We start from the raw sequence: 5986 nt of genomic DNA on the forward strand, positions 1-5986 counted from the left end.
TCAATATTAAGGAATTCATTGTTCATTCTCGAATTAACATTTATAAGAACAATATACAGTTAAACCTCTTAAACTCAAACTTGTAAATCGTAAATACATGTAGTTGTACATTAACTGGGAAAGATTTAACCATACATTGTAGGGCAAAACAAATGTGTATGGGTGATTCACTGAAAATGTCCATCCTCTTTTCCTTTTTTATCACCTTCTATGCCATTCATTATCAGGTATTTGATGGTCATAGCCCCCCCCAAAAAAAAATGGATAGCTGGTAATTCTGAGGCGGTTTGAATACACTCTCAAAATTGTTATCATGAGCGGCGGAAGCAAATAGAAAGTGGGGGCGCTAATTGAAAGGGGGGGGCTAAACCAACAAAAAGGGTAAAATCCAATTTTAAATGCCTATATTGTCTATCTTTGCAAAAAAAATGGGAGGGGGATTAAGCCCCCCCCCCCCGGTTCCGACGCCTATGCGTATCTATGGTTTCAAGGAGCTTGGGAATTGAACATGATCGAGGTTATAGTGAACAAAGCAAGTTCTGAAGCAGTTACTTCTCTTCAATTCTATAATTTGTGCACACTGATCTCGATCTCGGTCAAATTAAATATATATATAAAAGAAAGTAGGATAAAAAGAAAAGAAAAGAAAATTAGCAGTGCGATGGACAAGTAGGCTTAGCAAAATAAGATGTATTATTTTGAAAATTTTGAGCCATAATTTTATTCTTTAAATTTGCATAAAAAGAGAGTTGAATACCGTATTATGAAATAGTTTTTATATCAAACCACAAATAATGTTAATGAATGAGAGTCAAAATATTTTTAACTAATTACTTTTTTGTTTGTCAAGGTTTTTCAGGGCTGATTTTTTTTCTCTTTCAAATAGCCCCCTACCTACTTTTAATTTGCTTCTGCATGACGCCATTGTGAGGGGAGGGGAAAAAGAGGGAGTTACACGGGCTCTTCAAAGCATATACTCAATACCTATAACGGTCCTGAAGCTAATTATGAAATCAGTTTGAACAGTCAGCGTTTTATCGATCGCGTTGATGATAACGTATTTTGTATGTGTGTATGTTTGGAGGGGGGGGGGGGGGTAATTGGTAAGCCGTTACATGGCATATTAAAAATACAGACAAAATCAATGAAAGATATTAAGCGAGTGGAAAAAGAGAAAGGGGATTTCCTACAAATATATTGAAGCAAAATGAAATTAATTTTAAAACAATATAATTAAAACAAAATGTTTTATACTTGACTTCATTTTCTTTCTTTTTTAAATAAATATTTTGTACGAAATGATAGAGGTGTACAGCAGTTTATTATTTTTAATACAAAAATTGCTATTTGCTATTTTCTAATGCATGGACTGTGGCTTACTTAACCACAAACAGAGATGGAAAATGTATTAGATGATTTAGACATCGGGATCGAGATGCCTCTCATACTTCGATACGGATACGGATACGTATACGGATACGGATACGTGAGATAGAACAATCTCTATTACTATGTGATTCACGATCAACAGTGTTCAATAACAGGTCACAGGACTGAGGAGTCGGCAGTTTTATCAGTAAAATAGTGAAAACAATAACCTGTGAGCTACGCTAGCGTAAACAAAGTCACGTTATTTTTTACATTGTTTTTCTGATGAAATTGCCGGTCCACTCCAATGTCTTTTTTTATATTCATTTCTCTCGCCCACTTGGAATATTAGATTAACTTTCAAACTTTTAATCCGTATTTGTTTACTTTTTCACTTACGGGTCAGTCAAAAAAATATAATTTAATTCCTTTCTTATCATGCTTATGCCATGTCTAATTTACATATGCAGTGATAAATGTACAGTACTTGGCCATAAGTGAGTCATAATTTTATTTTTCCACTATATATTTCATTAGGAAACACATTTTTCTAAAATATTCTTGCAGTGTCATTTATTGTTTCTTTTTAATGTCTAAAACACCATAAAATGCAGAATTTGTTGTAGTTTCTTTACATTATTTCAAAATAGTTTTATCTTTATGCATTACCGTGAAATCACAGGTCAAGTGCAAAACAAAAATTTTAAGACTTCAATTTGTTAAGAAATCATAGTAATTTGAGGTTAGAAAATTTTGTCATGACAATATTTTATGATTTATTCTCAATAGTTTAAGTATCATTTTGTTTATCATTTAAGATAAGAAAATTTGAATAATTCTGCATGTTTCAGTGTTCAGTGAAAAAATCATGAAAATTGAGCTAAAATTGACTTCACAACAAGTTTTTATGAAAATAGGTTTTTCAATGAAATATATAGTGTAAAAATAAAATTATGACTCACTTATGGCCAGGTACTGTATATCAATGAATTTGAAAAAAAAATTAATTAATTAAATTGTTACAAAGTTGATAAAAATGTACATATATTGTACTTAATTTATGTTGCAACTCCAAACAATATTTATTTTATAATTCTCACTTGATAATTACAAGCATTAAGAGAAATAATATGGGTTTTTTTACCCCACATAAAAAATTATGGGATAATAAACCCCACATTTTATTTTTAGTGAGACGTGGGTTAAAAAACCCCACGAAAAATAATATGGGTTATTTAACCCCATGGGGTGAAAAATAAACCCCATGGGGTTTTTGTGGGGTTTTTTGTGGGGTATTTTTAAGTTCATGTTTCCCCATGGGATTTTTGTTTTTGAACTCAAATATCTCAAAAACTAGCAGAAAATGTTGAATTTTTTTTTTCATAAATCAATTTGATTATAAAAACCCCACCATTTAAAAAAAACCCTAAGATGATAGCTTTAAAGGAAAAGGGTGCGCAAGTTCGGAAAAATGTCCATTCCGAAGTTGTCCGTCCCACTGTTTCTGCTCTTTTTCGATTGTTTTATGGACTTTTGAACCTGAACTAGAAGTATTGTGAGCAATGATCTCACTAAATGATACCCCGCCTCCCATATGAATATAATAACAGTGTCCATGTTTTGCTATGAGAAACAAAATATGTGTCGGATCGTAAAGTAAAATAGGAAGTGCACAATCGCAATATGTAATAAAGATTCTATGAACGTTACATTTATTTTCATTCAATGATATAAGAGGAGTTGCAGATAAGAGATGGGTATCCCAAAGTGTAACAGACAGAAGGACGGACAGACATACAATTACTATATACCCTCCCGCTTTTCAAGCAGGGGTATAATAATGTTTGCTATCTCCATATATTTCATTATGTATCATATAACAATTGAAGGTAACAGAACAGCTTTATACAGTGTAAGTTTAAAAAAAAAAAAATGAAAATTTCTCTGAATGCCCTCATAATGATATTTTTTATTTATAATGTATTTTTTGGTGAATCTTAAATAATAACATGTAAAATCTGTACATATATATTCACATTTCCTGAAAAATACATTTGAGATTATTTGATGTTTTGTTTTTCTACATAATAAAATAACCATAGTGATGAACTTTAATATTACGCCATACGTAAAAACTCTTATGAATTAAGAAACTTTTTTATGAACAATAATTACGGATTCGACTTAATGGTGATTGCAAATGAAATGCTTTTGTCAAAATATAATAGTATCAAGAATAATGGTAGTAGCATCTGAACAAAATCGAATATTATATTTTAGGAAATATCAACAACCTATTTTATATTTTTAAAAAAGAACAAACAGGGGAAGTTGTAAACAAATAAATTTCAAATTTGATATCTGATGAAACCAAAAATATTATATAATTATGTTAAATTCATATGTTGTGTTTGAAAACTAACTCTGTTAGATAAAGGTATATTTTTTAAGGAAAATTCATCTTTGTATAAATATGAAAATGTAGATAATGGTTTCTTGTTTATAGTTTATAGAATGTAGTTTTTTTTTGTTTATATATCAGTTTATTTGATTTGCGCAAAACTATTGGCATTTGTGCAAAACTTATTCTGATAATTTCAAGTTAGTGTAGAATATTATTTTCTATTTTAATTTATTAGTCAACTTGAACCTTTTTTGTGTGCAGAACTACTGAAGTTTCCTTTCGATATTTCTTTTCTAGCATATTATTTGATTTGATTCAAATTTGTGCAAAATGATATAAATGATTGGTGCTTGTGGTACAAGACTGCTATGCTATACTTTTGATTTTGCAAATTAAATTAATTTTTATGCAAGATTCATTTTCATTGTACATTGCAACCTTTTCCCAATCTCGTGATTTTAAATGGAATAATTACTGATGATACCATTCTCATGAGATGATTTGTATTATACTTAGAATATTATGAAGTAAGAGCGCTTTTTTAATGTAAAAATGTTTAAAAGGTAATAAATGCAATTTGTTTATTTCTAAAGGATACTAGTAACTGCACTTAAAGATATGCGAAATTTGCATGAAAATAAACTTTCAAAACAAACATTTTTTTTAATTGCAGGAATGATCAACATCTAATCTACAACTTTGATTAATTACAATAAATAAATGTAACTATGTATTTACGATGCATACAAGGCGGGGGTCATCACAAGTTCTTCAATCTCCGTACCATAATGAGGACGCCCACTTTTTACTGACTTTATGCATAGTCCGTGCATGTTTGTCTATTGTTCTCTTTTTAACATTAGTTGTATATTTGCATTAGTAATTCTTGTGTTAAAAGGAGATTAATAGACAAATATGCGCTCATGGTTTAAAAGAGCAAAAAAAACTTCTTATTACACTCGCTCTTTCTGTTGTAGATTGTAACCAAGGGCTGTTACACGTTGAATATTATAATTCACCACGTGATATCTTTCCTCGGGTAATTTTGGGCGACTTTGATTCATACCCGAGTATAAAACTCTTGGTTGACGTCACATGACCGGGTGTTTACACAAACATGTTGTTTTCAAGCGAACTAATATGAGTTTGAAGCGTAGCGAAAATAAAATAAATTTCCTCTATGAGTTTTGAAAGGCTGTCAAATAGGTCCATTTTGACATCATCTGTTGAGTTAATTTTTTCTATTATAGCTTTTGCTGCAGTTGAAATGTATTTCTTTTTAGATCTGAACTTTTTTGGTTTCGAATTTGAATTTATGTCTCTGCTGTTATCAGGCAGTAAGCCTGAAAAATCTAATCAAATGAACATATATTCATATGAATTATAAAGCGTTTGTGTAGAAAGTGCTTTTTGAAGTTTTCTTTTAAGGATAATCGATGCTAAACATAATATTTAGTAAGAAATAATTCCTACGTTCGGGTTTTTCTTTCGAGACCGCCATATCGAAACTCTAGTAATCCTACTGTATGGCTGGGTTAGCTTTGGTAGAGTTCATAAGGTCATATGACGTTGTTACTATGTTACTATGGTCGTTCGATTGAAACTCAAGTAACTCGAGTACGTACTCGGGTACGAATCGAAGTCGCCCATACAAAATTCCGTCACGTGACTAATAGGTAGCATGTTTAGCTAACTAGAGCACTGTGCTCAAATACTAGGGCACTGTTCTCGAACACGTAAACCACAGAAACATGGCTGAAAAATTGCCGACTCGGCGTTAAACAATATACAATCAATCAGTCGAACACGTTAAATAGTCAGACATCGATTTAAAATATTCTTTACTCAAATTGATTGGCTCTTACGTTTTAATTAAACCTTTGTAATTAATGTACTTGCGCCAAACAGAATAAATAAGATGTAAAATAGAGGTCTCGTATTTGTTCTAGATAGGCTACATGTCACTTTCATTAATCCAGTCTAATCTTAGACCCATGCTAACGATGTTAGCTCATACATAAATAATGTTCAATCAAGGGCAGATACACTGTAAGTGTAAATTCTCTGTATTTGGAAAATACCACTTTTTTTCAGCCAAGCAAATATTTTCTTTTAATTCTTATGCAGAAAATCAATGAATTGGATATGATATCTTAAGATGTCAACTATCATTTGGCAAAGAAAAATTTCATAAATTTTAGTTTTAAATTTGAT

The sequence above is a fragment of the Saccostrea cucullata genome, unplaced genomic scaffold, assembly GCF_032062105.1.
Source record: "Saccostrea cucullata isolate Sc308-1 unplaced genomic scaffold, CSIRO_AGI_Scuc_v1 ctg4968, whole genome shotgun sequence".
NCBI classification, from domain to species: domain Eukaryota; kingdom Metazoa; phylum Mollusca; class Bivalvia; order Ostreida; family Ostreidae; genus Saccostrea; species Saccostrea cuccullata.